We start from the raw sequence: 18,555 nt of genomic DNA, 5'->3' as shown, positions 1-18,555 counted from the left end.
TTCCGCATTAACGTGTATTTCTTTCTTTGGATTATAAAGATTTCTCTATTTCTCTATCTTTATCTCTATATCTATCTATCTATATCTATATATCTGTCTCTCTATGTCTCTCTCTCTCTATATACAGTATATATATATCTATACATCTATATCTGTATGCATGTGTGTGTGTGTATATATATATATATATATATATATATATATGTGTATATATATATGTGTGTATATATATATGTATATATATACATATATATATATATATATATATATATATATATATAGATATATATATATACATACATATATAGATATGTATGTATATATACATACATATATATATATATATATATATATATATAGATATATACTGTATATATAGAGTGTGTATGTATACAGTATATGTATAGATCTTTTTTTTAGGTCCGTGTTAAATGTTTAATCTCCATCACTGTATAAAACACCCATGTCGCATGTTTTGTCAATACTGTGTAACCCTTGCAGATACATAGTCCTCACAATGTCGTAGTTGTGAATAACTGACACTCTGAGGACAGTGTATTTACACACTGCGAATGTAAAATAAGTTTTCAGGGGTTTGGAGTTACACATACAGTCCTCATAATTCATACTCTGGTATGGACACTCTGAGGACTGTGTGTTTTCTATTAATTGTTTCATTGTGAAAAATAGACGTCACCAATTTACACAAACCACTAGTGCTGACGGATTATTTATTTTTCAAATAGCAAATAAAATGTGTTTGCATTCACAATACTTTAACCTATTCATTGTTCTTTATGTACTGTAACTGTGTAAATGCACAGGTGGTCGTGTTACTAAGAATTTAATTTTATATGTATTTTTCTCTTCATGTGTACCAGGTTTCAACTGAAGCACAACCTGAAGACATAGCTGAAGACGTAGCTGTCACAGACCAAGTTGACCAGGTGACGAGATTTCTTTTTGAATGTTGATGTTGAAATCCATTTTTCAGAAGCAAGATGTTGCACAATTTATAAAAAAAAATATCTTGTCGCACGAATGGCTCATGCAATATGTGTATTGCAAAGACATGCAACAAATGAATATTGGATTGTATACTTTAGTCTGATTTTGACCAATCAGAGACTACCTTAATTGCGCATCGCCATACAAGAGAATTGTATTGAGGAGCATTACTAACAAAATATAACATTTGGATAAGACTAGATCACAATGAGCATGCTTATTTTTCCGCATTAACGTGCATTTCTTTCTTTGGATTATAAAGATCTCTCTATCTCTATCTTTATCTCTATATCTATCTATCTATATCTATATATCTGTCTCTCTATGTCTCTCTCTCTCTATATACAGTATATATATCTATACATCTATATCTGTATGCATGTGTGTGTGTATGTATGTATGTGTATATATATATATATATATATATATATATATATATATATAGATATATATATATACTGTATATATAGAGTATGTATGTATGTATATATGTATATGTATGTATGTGTATATATACAGTATATGTATAGATCTTTTTTTTAGGTCCGTGTTAAATGTTTAATCTCCATCACTGTATAAAACACCCATGTCGCATGTTTTGTCAATACTGTGCAGCCATCACAGGTGCATAGTCCTCACAATGTCGTAGTTGTGAATAACTGACACTCTGAGGACAGTGTATTTACACACTGCGAATGTAAAATAAGTTTTCAGGGGTTTGGAGTTACACATACAGTCCTCATAATTCATACTCTGGTATGGACACTCTGAGGACTGTGTATTTTCTATTGATTGTTTCATTGTGAAAAATAGACGTCACCAATTTACACAAACCACTAGTGCTGACGGATTATTTATTTTTCAAATAGCAAATAAAATGTGTTTGCATTCACAATACTTTAACCTATTCATTGTTCTTTATGTACTGTAACTGTGTAAATGCACAGGTGGTCGTGTTACTAAGAATTGAATTTTATATGTATTTTTCTCTTCATGTGTACCAGGTTTCAACTGAAGCACAACCTGAAGACATAACTGAAGACGTAGCTGTCACAGACCAAGTTGACCAGGTGACGAGATTTCTTTTTGAATGTTGACGTTGAAATACATTTTTCAGAAGCAAGACGTTGGCACAATATATAAAAAAATATCTTGTCGCACGAATGGCTCATGCAATATGTGTATTGCAAAGACAAGCAACAAATGAATATTGGATTGTATACTTTAGTCTGACTTTGACCAATCAGAGACTACCTTAATTGCGCATCGCCATACGAGAAACGTATCGAGGGGCATTACTAACAAAAAATAACTTAATTGGATAAGATTAGATCACAATGAGCATGTTTATTTTTCCGGATTATCGTGTATTTTTTTTCATTGGATTATAAAAATATATAGCTATAGATAGATCCTTTTTTTTTAGGTCCATGTTCAATGTCGAAATAATCTCCATTACTGTATAAAACACCCATGTCGCATGTTTTGTCAATACTGTGCAGCCCTCACAGATACTTAGTCCTCACAATGTTATAGTTGTGAATAACTGACACTGAGGACAGTGTATTCATACACCGTGACTGTAAAATAAGTTTTGAGGGCTTGGAGTTATTATACAATTCATACTCTGGTCAGGTATGGATTCTCTGAGGACTGTGTATTTTCTTGTTTTTGTTTCATTGTGAAAAATAGACGTCACCAATTTACACAAACCTGTAGTGCAGAAGGATTTATTTATTTATTTTTGTAATGGCAAATAAAATGAGTTTGCATTTACAATACTTTAACCTATTAATTGTTCTGTATGTACTGTAACTGTGTAAATGCACAGGTACAGTCGTGTTACTAAGAATTTAATTTTATATGTATTTTTCTCTTCATGTGTACCAGGTTTCAACTGAAGCACAACCTGAAGACATAGCTGAAGACGTAGCTGTCACAGACCAAGTTGACCAGGTGACGAGATTTCTTTTTGAATATTGATGTTGAAATCAGTTTTCAGAAGCAAGACGTTAGGAGTGAAGAGTGTAGAGTAGATGCTAGGGCTGAACTATATAACTAACAAATATAATCACAACAATTTTTTATGCAATGTGTATTGCCAAGACGTTCAAAATATTGTATCCAACAATAAGCTTGTATGGGACTAAAATTCCTACAAGTCAACATTAAAAATATCTCAAATTGAAGATTTGTTGGCAGTTTGGTGATTTGGATTATGCACTGTAGTGATCTTTTGTTCCCATTAATTTATTTATGGTGGATTTTAGAGATGAACTCGCTATCAATTTTATTTTATTTTTTTAAACAGAAGTGTAAACATCAGGTAGTTAATTTACTTGTATCAAGCTTGGATAAATGTGCTTTATGTTTTGGACCTTTCGCTGCACTAGAATGGACTGGCATGATGGGTATTTTATCTTCTGTGTTATTTGTATCTGCAATGGATCTTTGTTTCACGCAACCAGAATTAATAGTGCAGGCATTTTCATTGAATGAATATAATTTAGTCAAGAGGATAAATTATGACCCATGTTTATACCTTTATCTTTAGTTGCAAGCAGCTAAATGTTGAGCAATTGTCTCAATCTTAACGACTGTCTGACTCGGTAAAATAGAAAAGTCTACTGTAACTGAAGGACTGTATCACACAATATCTGTTTTAGGGGCAATGCCATAGATTAAGCATATTAACTATCCCTCTTGTTAAATGCTTCATCTCATCTTTCGAATAAATGTGACTAGATTTATAATAATCTTTAGTATGTGCACAAACTTTAGGTTCTAAATGCTTTTCTAGTTTGCTCCAGCATCTGGCACATATCCCGTTTAAAAAAAATGCAAAACTGCTTGATGATGAAGACCTTTGGTAAATTAACTTTAGCACATTAGCCCATCAATGGCGGGAGCTACTTCTGCCGCGAGCGCTCGACACTTTTCTCAAGCTTCTACTTCGAGTGTAACATCACTAAGTAACAGCGAAGTAAAGCTAGTAAATATTTATGACCACCCGCCAAAATGAATTTTAACCCGCATATGGCAGGTTAATTTTAGAGCCACTGTATATATGCATAAGTATGTGTGCATCTACTGTATATATGGATATCATTGCTGTCCTGTGAAAAACACGTTTCCATTTTTAGGTCGCGGGCTGCTCTCCGGTAGCTCCTATGGTGGAAGTGTTTTTCACAGAACAGCGACAATATGTGTATGTATGTATGTATGTAATAATTGTTTTCGTTTAAAAAATTAGGTTGCTGATGTATCCAGTTCAAGTGAGGATTCGTTAGCAGAGGAATATGTTCCAGATTCTCACAGTACTTCGGACACTTCCTACATTGAACCTGTTTCAGAAATTCAGAAATCCGAAGGTATTTCAGGAATGAGCTATGAGAAAACTGCTCATCCTTTAAGATGAGAGGTAGTCATGTTTTAAAGAATAAAATGTTCAATGTTCACTGACTCTTTTGCATCTGGTTTCATGTCGAGCTTATCCATTACAAAGCTGTGTTTGACCTAGATAACCTGTTCACATAAGAAGCAGTTTTATTAACATACCAGTTTCAGTCTGTCCTAAAATTGTAAGTTGTAACATGAGCACCATGTTAAAACTTACAATTTTAGGACAGATCAGGTATGACTTTGCATTTCACAGTATTGTTATGTACAACAATGTGTCCTTATATCAGGTAAGTCATTACACATCAATGCCATTTTAGTTTGTGTAAAGTCAGAATGCCAGAACTTTCAAATCACTTCAGTGACATGGTTGCTGTGTGTTGTGTAAACTTTGTCCTTGTAATGTGAGTTGGTCCTCATAATTACCATTTTTGCAATGGGCGTGGCTTATTTAGGTCATTATCTATGTCCTCACAATTACGGATTTTTTCAGGTTTTTCTTTTTTTCGTGTGTTGAGTTTTTTCAAGTTTTGAAGTGAAATTCTCCTGGACAACCCCAAAAAAAAATTTTGGGTGCAAGTCCCATCTCTCTGGCATTAGCAGAAAGGGGTGTCCCTGTAATACACAATTAAACCGGTTTGGAAAAAATGTCCTCATAATACACAGAGGCAAGTATGTGTGTGTGTGTGTGTGTGTGTGTGTGTGTGTGTGTGTGTGTGTGTGTGTGTGTGTGTGTGTGTGTGTGTGTGTTGAGGGGCGGGGCGGTGCGTCTCCTGAGTCCTGTCATGGCTTAAGTCCATTGTAGGCGATTGTGAAGTGCTTGCCACAAAGCAGATTGTTGAGCCTCCCTTGGTGTGAGCGTGCGTGTGTGTTGTGCATATTCGTGTGTGACTAAAAGATGTCGCAACAAAGAAGAAATGTGTTAAAACAAAGCATATTATTGTGACAATCCAGATAATACAGACAATATGCTTAATTTGTATGTGTATTCCTGACCACTTTTTGTACTATGTTAGCATTCCAACTGTTAGCGTGTTAGCATTTGATCAGTTCCAGGTGACAGGATTCCTTATGATTGTTGTGTACTTTTTGTGGTTATGCTGTCATCATGTTAGCATTTGACGAATTCATGTTAGCATTTTATGGATTCATAATTTTAACTGGTATACAGGCATGAATGTATATGATCTTTCTCTTGTTAGCATGTTGTCAATTTTCATCCAACGATATGGCATGAGGTCAAATTTGTATTGAGTTGCCTTGGCGCTTTTTGTACTATCCTGCAATATAGGAGCATGCCAAATGTTAGCATTTTAGCAATCATAGAAGCTATCCTTTTAAATAGCACCTGGCTGCTGGCAATAATAAACAATCCTTAATCATTTTGCCTGCGCATTCTTGTAATCATGATGTCATGTTAGCTTACCCAACTGTTAGCATGTTAGCATTCTACCTACAGTGTGTGAGTACCGTTCAGAGGCATGAGATGTTCTCGAATGACCATTGCAGGTCGACACAGGTTGTCATCATCCAAACAGCTAGCATGCTAGCTGTTAGCATTGTTCCATTGTGTTGCGGTCGGGAGTTGTGCATAATACTCAGTGATGTTATATGTGTCAAGTACAACAACACATTCTCACAACAAGCAGAGACAAGCATCAGCTCCGAGCATCGTCTCGGGAGAAACAGCCGTGAGTAAAGACATCGGAAGCGACCAAAGTTGTGATTCTCCTTGTTGGTTTATTTGTTATTTTTTTTGCCGGTTTCACTTGAGTGTTCTCATTTTGTCTCACTTCATCCACTTCTCAGCTCCTGTTGGACTCAACGGCAGAGTGAAGGTGACTCACATCCCAGAGACAGTCAAGGAAATGCTAACGCCTGCCTGACTCATCATCTGCACTGATGGGACGCAAAAGCACACACACACAGACAAAAAAACAAAACTCAACTAATTTCCTGCTATCTTGCTGTATAGCGAGTGATAGCGTGTTATCATTCTACCGATTGTCACAAAGTAGGGTGAAGTGTAAAATCCATATTGATTTGCTTTTTCAACTGCAGCTACTATCTTGTTGTATGGTCAGGTACCATCTGATAGCATGTTAGCATTATAATCCATTGGCATTTGAAATATGGTAACGAAATACAAGATATGAGATAAAAACCTTTATTGGCTTGTGTGTTGTTAGCATTTTATAAACTATACATTTGAAATAGCAATCACTCTAGAAAACAATGTCTGTGTTTTTTTTGTACTCAGGTTGTTATCGTGCTTTAGCGTGCTCACTGTTAGCATGTTAGCATTTTATAAACTGCCAGTTTAATTAGAACACTTTTTATATTAGATTACAGCGCATTTGTTTCAAATCCCCATTATAAATGCTATCCGATTAGAGCAGTGGTGTCAAACTCATATTTTTCTCAGGGGCCACATGAAGGAAAATATAGTACCAAGTGGGTCCAGATCGGTAAAATCATGGTATATTAGAAACAATTGTCATCAATTATACGCAGATTATAGCTATATGCGGGCTAGCCCTACATTACAGTGCTGAAATGTAATTATATTGTTCCAAAAAATAACACAAATACAAATAATAATAATACAAAAAACGCGACAACACTTTGATGCAGTTAATGAAGTTATAAGGAAGTTAATTCTTGTCATATGTATTTGTGTTACCAGTAGTTAAATGTGTATCGTACTCAACACGTTTATGTTCGATTTATGTTGGTCTGTTTTTTTTTTGTGTTTTTTAACAAACCGTATCTTTAAGTTGTGTGTAAAATAACGGCGTCTAGAGCAATTCAGTGTGCAAGTTCTAATGATTGCTTGTGAAAAATTACGGATTTATATGTTTTGATGGTGGCCCGCTGATTAAATGGGCCGACAACTCAATATTTTACTTTACAAAATCAGATCGCGGGCCGGATTAAACCCCTTTGCGGGCCTGATCCGGCCCGCGGGCCGTATGTTTGACACCACAGAATTAGAGGGAAAGGTAAAATCCTCACCATCCATTTTGAATTCAGGAATGCTATCTTGCTATATTGTAGCATACCAAATATTAGCATGTTAGCATTTAATACCTAACTAGAGTCCATCATTTAAAACCCTCTTCGGCATGCCTTAGTACTTTTTGTACTCGGGTTGCGAGCTTCCTGCATACCACCTGTTAACATTTACATCAACTTCTCCGGCTATATACTCAAATGCTAACATGCTAGTATTTTATGAACTCCCAGTCGAAGTCGTAGCCAACGGGTCATGAGAGTGCCAGGGCGGCACGCGGGGAGCATCCAGAAGGCGAGCGGGATCATTCTCGCAGACGCAGCTCGAGCTCCCCGAGGAGGAGGCGACACCAGGAGGAACTTGTCACGGAGCCGAGACGCCCGAGAACGCTCCTCCATTATGAAGGAGCGCAATCTCAGTCAGTCGGTCGGGGAGACGCAGAGCAGCGACAAAAAGGGGAGGGAGGGTATAACCGCGTCCATTCCCTCATATTTAATGTGTTTTGACTCCTTTTTGCCAAGCCAGAGATGAGACAAAAAGGAGTCGCATTAGAGGAAAGATAAAAGAAAGATGGAAGGTAATGAAGAAAAGTGGATACAGGAGGAGGAAAGGAATAAGAGAAAGAATAGAAGGAGTAGAGGAGGGAAGAAGAGGAACTAAAAAAGGGAAGGAAGAAGAAGAATGGAGAGAAGGAGTAGATGGAGAAGAGGAGGAGGAAATAGAAATCAGCTGAGGATAGGATGAGGAAGAGGAGAGAGGAGGTGGATGAGTTCATGGTGAGCGGAAAGAAGAAAAAATTAAAGTAGATAATGACAGGAGGAGAAGAAATGAAGGGATGAGTTGAGGAGAAGAAATAGGGGTGGATGGGAGGAGAATTTGTGGAAGGGAATAAATAGAAGGAACTGATAATGGGAGCAAGAGAAGAAGAGATGGGATGAGGGGAGAAGGTGAAGAAAAGGGGGGATGAGTACGGAAGAAATAGAATCCATGAGAGGAGGAGGTGAAAAAACAGAGGATGAAAAAGGAGAAGGGTGAAATATAAAATGTTATAGAGCCTCCTGTGAACTGGAAAACACTCCTAGTGCGTGTGTGTGCGCGCGTGCGCGTAGCCTGCAGGGTTGCTGCAACTCTTAGCCCTGATGTCCATCCGGCCTCGATTACAGCAGGGCCCGCCAGGCTTGCATCACACGCGCGCACACACGCACACGTGCGCACACGCACACACACACACACACGCTTCATTATTTTGTGGGTGTTGATGTAACTTTTTCATTTGTTCACCAGACTGACTCTTCCTCTCACCATCCTTTGTCCTCTTTTCATTTGTTCTCTTCCCTCTCACTTCACTTCCTGGTCTTCAACTCCCTTGACTCCATTTTGTTATCTCCACCTCCTTGTAGACAAGTCCTTATATTTGCTTTGCTTTCTTCCTCGCTCCTGATCTCATCTTGCCTTCACTTTCCTTCACTTTCTTGTTTGCGCTTTGACGTCCTCACTTGGTTTTCTAGACTTCACTCCCCCCCTCCTCTTTCTCCTCCTCACACCTTCAGGTGCGAATGGCGCTTGATGAGGAAACGTCTTCGTTTGCAGTTCATCAACACTCGCTCGTACTCAAGTGGAAATCAAAGAAATAAACAAATAAAACTCCGGCATCCTCCCTCGTTAATTTGCACTCCTCTCGCGCACTCTCGCAGCTAATTACCAACGCCTTTGATCTGTCCGTTAACCGCCCAATGCACCCCCCACCCCCTCACAACCCCCCATCCGCCCAGTTAACGCTTCAATTAGTCAGCAACCATTCAGGTGAGGATTGATCCCAGCCCACCAGACTCTTAATGGACTTAATTAAACAGAGAGGCCAAGCGTGCGCGTGTGTTCGCGCGCATGTGTCGGAACAGTGGGGCAGACCGAAGGTTACCATGGTAACGCCACTGCTGGGAAGCCCCGCCAACCCCTCCCGCCCCCCCCAAAAAATAAAATAAAAACACACAAGCTCCAAAATAGTTTTAGCGGTAAATTATGAATGAGCGTGTCGGCTTGACGTTTCCTCGCTGCAGGAAGTGATGTCACATTTATTATGCGCCGGTGAGATGGCGTCTTGCGACTACAAATGCAGCAAACTGAGATTTAAGATTTAAAATAAGGCTAAATAATACGGGAAACAGTTTGAGCTCTTATTTCACATCCTTTATATCCACCTTAAGTTCCATCTTCTAGTATACTCTTTGTCCTCACTTGTGACAGTAGAACAACTATAATGTACTAGTAACGTTTTTTGTTGTGTTTTTTACTATGAGGCTCCCCTTTTGGCCCATTACTATACCATTACGGCAATCCTTAGTAGAAAAGTACTGCGCTGCACTAGTAGCAAGTAGGCATGCGTCATTACACTAATTGCTTTGTAGCGTCAAAATATAGTTTCGCCTCACTAGTAACATGTCGTTGGTTAGTTGTATGCCAAAGTTGTTCTACATGGGCAGAAATTTCATAGTCGTTTTACTAGTGCACCCTATTTGATCTAGTAATGCGTACATGAATCTTAAACTAGATATCATGGATAAAGACACCTTTCTGATAGACTAATATCCATGCACTAGTATGCTCTTTGCCCTCACTAGTAAAACAATTATGTGCACTGTCAATGATTCTCAAAGTGCGGTACTCGAATCAAGAATCACTGCACCTGTACAGTGTATTTTATTTCGTAATAACTTGTTAATATTTAATATATAATAATACTAAGTTGGTCATAATGGTGGTACCTAGTATTTATTTTAGGTCGTACTTGGTGTAAAAGGTTTGAGAACTGCACTAGTAGAACGTACTACTTGTAGCAAGGTTTTTCCATTACAATGCCTTCGACGACAGCATATTTTGACACACTCGTAGGACAAATTTGACATACTGTCTGCTACTAGTACTAGTAGTGATACAACACAATTTTAAGTGATACATGACTCATTGAGCCATTTGCAGCAGTACAAATTTAATATTTTGTCCATGTTATAACTTCATTATTTTTCATGTACAATTATTACCTTTAAAAGCAAATTCTTCCACTTGCTGTCGACTGAAAATGACATCACCTGAGCTGAGGAAATAGCTAACGACCAATCACGGCTCACCTGCTTTCTGGGTTTGGTCAGCAAACCGAGCCATGATTGGTCGTTACCTGCTTCCTCAGCACAGTTGATGTCATCTTCAGTCGACAGCAAGTGAAAATTTGTTTTTGAAGGTATTAATTGTTCATGAAAAAATAATGAAGTTATCACATTAATTATAGATTAACTCATTCACTGCCATTGACGGCTATAGACATTCATTTGAACTATTTCTATTAGTTTAACATTTTTTTTCCACTTTTGTTAACAAGAGTAGGAAAACCTACAATTTTTTTATTTTACATTTAGAACAGATATAAAAATGTGTAATTAATTGTGAGTTAACTAGTGAAGTCATGCGATTAATTATGGTTACAAATTTTTAATAATGTTTTCTTTTCTTTTTTTAATTCATTCATTGCCATTGACAGCTATAGACGTCAAAAATTCATTTGAACTATTCCTATTAGTTTAAATTTGTTTCCACTTTTGTTAACAAGAGTAGGAAAACCTAGAATTTTTTTTATTGTACATTTAGAACAGATATAGAATTTGTGATTAATTGTGAGTTAACTAGTGAAGTCATGCGATTAATTACAATTAAAAATGTTAATCGCCTGTCGCCCCTAATTTTTAATAATCTTTTTTTTTTTTTTATGAATTCGTGGCAGTGAATGAGTTCAAATAAAGCACCAAACTATGGTAAGGTTTGAGCTTGAGGCCAAACGTCCTCAAACATAATCCATCTGTTTAACTTTACAACATTTCCATAACGCCATCGCACATTGAGGGTTTCATGCACTTGAATGAGCACATAATGCAAGCAGGGGCCACAAATAGTTAAACACGTCATCCGTCCGACTCGTCATAATTAGTCAGAATATGTTACAAAATGTCTGAGGGGCATGAAAAAGATGAGAAACGCATCAATTCAATGACACGAAGCAGCCAGCCATGAAGCTGCTACCTCGTTTGTGTGCGTGCGTGTGCGCGTGTGCGTGCGTATGTGTGTTCATGCTTAAGAGACAATGAGGCGTATTGAGGACAAGAAGGGCATGACAAACACAGAGTTGATGCCCTCTGTCATGTCAATAATGACACACACACACACGCACGCACACACACACTCATAAGTGCCGCCTGCTGCGTGCCGTCACCCGCGGGACCCCAGGGCGCCCTACCGTCCCTTGCCCATTGTGCCCCCAATGTCGTTTCCCACCACCAAGGTCCCCCCCTCACGTGTGATTGGCAGCCGAGGTTAAAGGGCGGCGCTGTTGTGTGAAAACATTGACGGTGGAAAACACAAAAGATAACAGAAGAGAATCTTAATTAGCATGAGCGTCTTCATCCAAGGCCACCCCCCCATGGGTCGCTTCATTAGGAACACCATCAACACATCCAATATGAGCATTTGGCCTTATACGAGAGTATAATTATAGTATATAGTATAATTATATGAGAAATTAAGACTTAGTTTATTGTGGAAAAGTGATGATGAAAGTCATTATTTGGGAATTTAAGATGACATTTTATACTAAAATGTGATCAAATGTCATTATTGGAGATGCTGAGACATCCTTTTACAGTAAAGCCATAAAAAGTCACTATTTGGCAAATTATAATTTCATTAATGGCCAATGAAAAAAAATTGACATCAAAAAGTGATTTAAAAAGATGTTAATGAGAAATTTAAGTTATAAAATATATTTATGTAAAAAAAAAATTTAAAGGGCAAAAATGGGGAAAAATTGCATGTGTTAAAAAAAATCATATACAGTATTTAATTTAGCTTAAATGAAGACTAAAAAGTGATAACATTCCAATAAGTGAGAAATTAAGACATATTTTTCCATTTAAATCTTTTTAAAATTCATTGTTTTAAAACATCTTACAGTGAGAAACAATAAAAATTTTCATTATTAGCAAAATCAAGAATTTGTTTTTAAAATGTCATTTTAGTCACTCCAAATGCTCATGAGAACATTTTTAATCAGTCAGCATCGTTTTACATTCAAATGAGGCGTTTTAATTGCAATGGGGGGGCAACAACAAAAATCCTCTACCTCACACACTTGTTGTATGTGTGAGCGCGCGCACACACACAAGCCGGTGCCCTCCCGCATGACCCCTACCATAATTGCTGTCAATCAAAGGCGCAAACCAACACAAAAGGCTGCGCCTCTGAGGACCCGCGAGCGGCCGCTTAGATCAGGTGGGGCGGCGCCCCTTCAGCCTGTCAGGGCCGCTCAATGGAGCCTTTTGTGGGGCTCTTTAGCCCACGTCGGGGGGCATAATTGGCCCATGCAGCAGAGACCCCAACAAGCCAACAACGCAGCATTCAAGCAAGTTTGCTGCATTCACATGACTGCTTTGATTGTTTGTGTGTACACATTTAAGATAAAGATAGCATTGGACTACTTTAAAATGTCGTTTGAGCTAATAACACTGATGAGAAGTAACTAAGTACAAATACTTCATAGCGTACTTAAAGTCCCGGTAAAGTGAGATTTGTTTCAAAATATATAATATTATATGAAGAACTACATGAGTTGCTATTCCCCCGCTATAAAAGAAGATGAGCACCAATTACGACATGTAATTAGCTAACTAAAATAAATCCGATAGCGTTGCCACCTAAGAGTGCCTTATTGTTGGCTATGAGTGTGCGCACAAAAGATGGAAGAGCAAGGAGGCGTGATTTTGATTTACTTATTCATTTATTTTTAATTTCGACTTGATAGCTCAAGTGTGGACCGGGGCTTTAGGCTTGCAAAACCACTCTAGGGTGCCTCATTGTTGGCCATGAGTGTGCGCACATCAGAGAGAAAGGTGGAAAAACGAGGAGGGTAAAAAGAAAAAGTCAGACGTGACAGACAAAAGCTTTGCGCTGGCATAGCTGTTTTAGAGTGCCTCATTGTTGGTCACTTCACCCAACCCCCCCCCCCCCCAATAAATAAATAAATAAATTTAAAAAATCAGCGCATATGTGAATTAATGAGGATCAAATCCTGATTATATTATAGTAGACCCCTGAATACTTGCAGGATTTAAACAGATATTATTTGGTATTTTCAAAAATAGTTTTGTTTGTTTTGTTTTCTTCTGGAATTTTTTCCCATTTTGTCATTTAATTTTGAAGACTTTAAAACAATTTATTATTATTTTAATTTTTCCAATGCATGCAATTATACGTGGAAGTTTGGTCAAGGCTGGGTCGCCTGTACATTTTATTCCCTTATTGTACCCAGTGTATACCCAACCGTTACCTTAAAAGCAAGGTACATAGCATTACACCCATAACACATGGCACTTAAACATTTAATGTCATATTACTATCATTTCATCTGTTGTTGTTTTTGCCATCATCCCATTTGTTTCTTGGCTGGTGTGTTAGCACAGCGTTAGCCAGCTAAAGCTCCTCACCTCTCTGCGGGCCGTTAAATCCGACCAGATGCCTGTTGTGCTAATCCGGCATGCAGCAGAGGGGCGAGGGGGCCCGGCCAGAGCCCTGCGGTACGCCAGGCCACAAAGTGGATTCCGGTGGTGTCGGTTTTAGGTTTTTAGAAGACCTGACACCATCCCACAGCAGATGGACGCCGCTGCTGTGTATTTTTCTTTGTGTATGAGTGTGTATGTGGTGTGTAGTACAAATAAACAAAATGCCGCCTGTGCTCCGGTGAGCAGGATTATTGTTGTTCAAGTGAACAGCAGCTGTTGCGGGTTTCTGGCCTGTAATCCAAAAACACGGCATTAATTATTAAACGAACCAGAAGCGGGAAATCATTTGAAGCTATTGTTGTAGCTAACATCAAAAGCTCAGATTGATCTTGCTTAGCTCTGTCGTTAGAGGTACTGTTAGAAGTAATGTCGGAAGCTAACGTACAGAACTATCATTGGAAGTTAACATTAGAGGCAACAGTGAAGCTAATTTGGAAGCTACTAATCAAAGTAACATAAGAGGAAACTTTGGAAGCTAATGTTGCTCTTCCTTTGCTCTAATGTTAGAGGCAACATTAGCGCTAATGTTAACTCAATGTTGTTGAAGCTTATATTAGATGCTAATATTAGAAACTAACATTAAAGTTAAGTTGAACGCTAACATTGTCAATGGCGTTAACGTTGAAAGATGATGGTTTTTGGAAGCTAATTCATGAAGGCTATCCTTGGAAGCTAACATCAAAGCCAACATTAGAAATTATAATATAATTTCTAATTTGGAATCTCTCGTTTGGAAGTGATGTTTAAGTTTATTTTGGAAGCTAACATTGGAGCTAATATTGGAAGCTAACATTGACTTTCCTTAGCACAAACATTCAATGGCACTTTGGAAGCTAACTTGAGAAATGTATGTTGAATCTGATTTTTGCAATTCACAATTTATTGTACTTTTTCTGTGTTATCATATGAGCTAATGGTATTAGTGAGTCAAGCTAGGGAAAAAAGCCAAATGGTGGCTAGACTTGTGGCCTGGACTCTAATGAGTCACGCTGTCGCTATCACTGCTAATTAAGTCCACCGCTTCGCTAAAACGTGGCGCTAATCCTGTTAGAGCGCAATCTAGGAGGAAGCGGGAGGGAAGGAGGCGAGAAGATGTGAAAACGGAGAGATGGAAGGAGTGGCTCCTCTCCACGCCACACTTTTATTTCCCAATTAGCCGAGCAGGAAGTCGTTAGCGGCATCGTAGTGTGGCGATGCTTCCTGTTCTCCTGATTAGCCGCCAAATCTGCATCTTGTTCCTTCATCACAATCTGCTCCACTTCTTCTCATCTTTTGAGCTTTATGTAGACAAATTGGGTGTTAGCGGAGTCTGTCGCGGGTGCGCACACACATTCAACATCATGATGACCCCAATAAAAACCTCATTCAATTAAAATGGGAGCTCCCCTATGGACATTTTCCATTTTTTTTACTGACAATTTTGTCATACTTCAAAGAAATGTGACTTTTCATTAGAGTGATGTTCTACAAAGTGAGCATTGTTATAGTTTGTCACCATTTAAAACTCACGCTTCACCTATGCGCAATTTAGGGTTTAATGAAGCTAATATATATGTTTTTGGAACGTGTGTGGAAGTACCCAGAAAAGAAACACGAGAGATTTGCGCGTGGTAGCTAACAACTGTGAGGCACAATAAATGCTAACCACTAGCGCACCCGACTGCCAATTCACTCGCTTTATTTCCTCCAACATGACTTGTTTAAGCAACTTCATCTGCTCCTCGAACTACTTGAGCAAACACTTTTCCCGCCTGTGTATGTGAGCGTCTTCACTTGAAAGCATCTTTGGCAACATCTTGTGTGTGTGTGTGTGTATGAGTGTGTGTGTCCGGTTGCCTTATCGGTCTCAGTCGCAGGCTCCGGAGCCCTGCGGTACACATTCCACCAGCTCTGAACACAACGCCAGCTGGCACACGCACACACACTCTAACACACACACACACTGTAGCCTCAACCAACCCCGCATTTGGCCCTCACACATCGGGGGATAACGCCCGAGGAAGTAGTGACAGAATGTGGAAGAAGAGGAACATGTTTTTGATCAAAGCCACCTTCCAACGGCGAACTTTGACCCCTGAGCTTGTGTGCACGTGCATTTGTGTGTATTTGTAGCAGCAGGAGTGTAATGTGAAGCAGGGAAAAGGATAAAGAAGTGAAGAATGAGGGGATGGCAATAAGGTGCAGATGGAAGGATGGAGGAGGAAATGGCGTAGGGTTGCATGGTGAAAGTGGGGCTGGCACCTCTGGCTCGCACTCAGCGGTTCTGGGTTTGGATCTTGGAAGTTGATATGCACTCACTCTGAACATAAGTGGTCAAGAAAATCTATGGGTGGCTGATGGAAGATAGGAGGAGAGAAGAAGAGGCCATTGGGCCATTTCATTAGATACACCTACACAATCTCCATGCATAGGATAAGAAAGAAGAGACACAAGCCACAAGTCACCGAATTTATTTTATCTCATTCACTGCCATTGATGGCTATAGACGTAAATAATTCATTTGAACTATTTCTACTAGTTTAACATTTTTTTCCCACTTTTGTTAACTAGAGTATGAAAACCTAGATTTTTTTTTTATTGTACATTTAGAACAGATATAACGTTTGTGATTAATCGTGAGTTAACTACTGAAATCATTTTTTTTTTATTAATCGCTTGATTTCAATAGTTAACTCATGATCAATCACAAATGTTATATCCGTTCTAAATGTAATTTTTTTTTCTAGGTTTTCATACTCTTGTTAACAAAAGTGGAGAAAAAAATGTAAACTAATATAAATAGTTCAACTGAAATTTTTATGTCTATACCCGTCAATGAGTTAATTTCCCACCCCAACACCGAATTTCTCCAAATGACTTGGAAGCGCTGGCTGAAGATCCAGAGCTTCCAGGCCATGGTAGAGCCAAAAGGTAAGCAGAGCTGCAATGCTAGCACACATAAGACTTAGCTAGCAGCATTGGGCTAAGTTGTCGACATGTGCTATTTGTGGTGCATGACGCTACAATGTCTGACAAAGTGTAATTTGGTGGCTTTGTGACGAAGTGCTGCCTGCATCAGTGAAAACACACATTTGTATCAGCGGGTGATGAAGATGAAGATGAGGAGATGAAGAGGAGGAAGCGGAGGAGGTGCTGCTGAGGTGTCTGCAGGCTGTATGTTCAGCTTTACTCCATCAAGCTTGTTTTGAGCCCGAAAAAAAGCACCATGCTGAGTCAGGTGTGCGTGTTTGTAAATGTGTGCGACTGTGTGTGTGTGTGTGGGGGTGTGTGTGTGTGTGTGTGTGTGTGTGTGTGTTTGACCTGAGGATGGAAGGATGAAAAGAAAGTTGAAGATGAAAGAAGAGGATGTTCACACTGGGCGAGTGAGCCGTCAGATCAGAACCGGTTTGAAATCGCTCGTGACTGCGAGTGGTCGAAGGCTCCGAGGGACGTGTAAGGACACACAAGCGCTGCCTCCAGCTGTTGGACTGATGCTCATTAACAATATTTGCTAATTAGACGGAATTTTAAAAAGCACAACTCAGCAGATCTCGCATGTTCTGAGGCTGCGTTGGAAAAAAAAAGAGAGTAAAAGCTGCAAAGTTTAGGCTTTGGATGACACGCAGTATATTTACATGAACTAAAGAAAACACAAAGTGCTACATCGTGGTTCATTGTTAGCGCCCTGGCTATATTTTTTTATAAGTAACAAATTTAAGGTAACGTTAATATATTACTGTAACGCTGCCTTGAAATGAATGTTTGCAACCAGATACAAGAGTTAGCAAGTGTACAATTGGTAAAATACACAACATAGAATCGTAATTGAGGCTGATAGCTAGCAAACTAGCTAACTAGCATGGCTAACCATCGGTTCATTTCGTTTTTACTTCCTGGTAGACTGCTTAGGGATGTAACGATAACGGCAATATCGTGCTATCGCGATAACTGCCACAAATCGTTGTCGCCATGTCACGATATTAAAAGCAGCTCGTGTTAAAAAAGTCAAGTTGATTTCCATTTGTGCAGTTCTAGCACCCTCTGGTGGCTAGTTTTGTAGTGCAGTTTAATTTTGAAGAGGCATCTTTTGGCCCCTCTATGTTTAAAATCCACACTAATCGTTAGATGAAGCGGAATGTAATATGCTTGTGAACCGAGTCAATATGTGGAGGAATTGGATGTTGTTTATGTGCATTGCTGTTATGTACAAAAGCACAATATTGTGCTTTTTTTTTTTTTTTTTTAAGTATGAGCTCTTTCTTTTTCTTTTTTACAATATTGTGACCTTTTTTTTTAATATCACCAACCTACCCACAATATCGTGATAATTATCGTATCGTGAGCGTTATATCGTGATATCGTATCGTGATGTTTGGATATCGTTACATCCCTAAGACTGCTATGTCTGTACTTCCAAATATGGGCAGGCTGTCAACTAACCATTCGCATTTCACATTTAGTAAGTGCGGTGTGGAAAGAGCTTTGTAGCTTGTATAATGTAAAAAAACTAAAACAATCAAAAGAGATTGCTTAAAAAGCTGTGATCCATAACTAGAT

The 18,555-nt window shown here is 38.6% G+C and overlaps 1 protein-coding gene and 1 long non-coding RNA gene across 2 annotated transcripts in view; one reads left to right on the top strand and one right to left on the bottom strand.

The window, feature by feature from the left end:
* The window catches only part of LOC147172556 (neural-cadherin), a 91,932-nt gene that overhangs the window by 58,970 nt on the left and 14,407 nt on the right, over window positions 1-18,555 (bottom strand). The window lies entirely within an intron of this gene.
* LOC147172557 (uncharacterized) lies at window positions 2,887-5,013 on the top strand. Its single transcript, XR_015095363.1, has 2 exons — window positions 2,887-2,964; window positions 4,262-5,013. It is a non-coding gene; the product is annotated as an uncharacterized LOC147172557 (long non-coding RNA).

This window comes from Leptonotus elevatus, chromosome 6 (assembly GCF_054856555.1).
Source record: "Leptonotus elevatus isolate MCC_2025b chromosome 6, RoL_Lele_1.0, whole genome shotgun sequence".
NCBI lineage: Eukaryota > Metazoa > Chordata > Actinopteri > Syngnathiformes > Syngnathidae > Leptonotus > Leptonotus elevatus.
The sequence above is the reverse complement of the archived record's forward strand: the minus strand, read 5'-3'. Positions and strand labels throughout refer to the sequence as shown.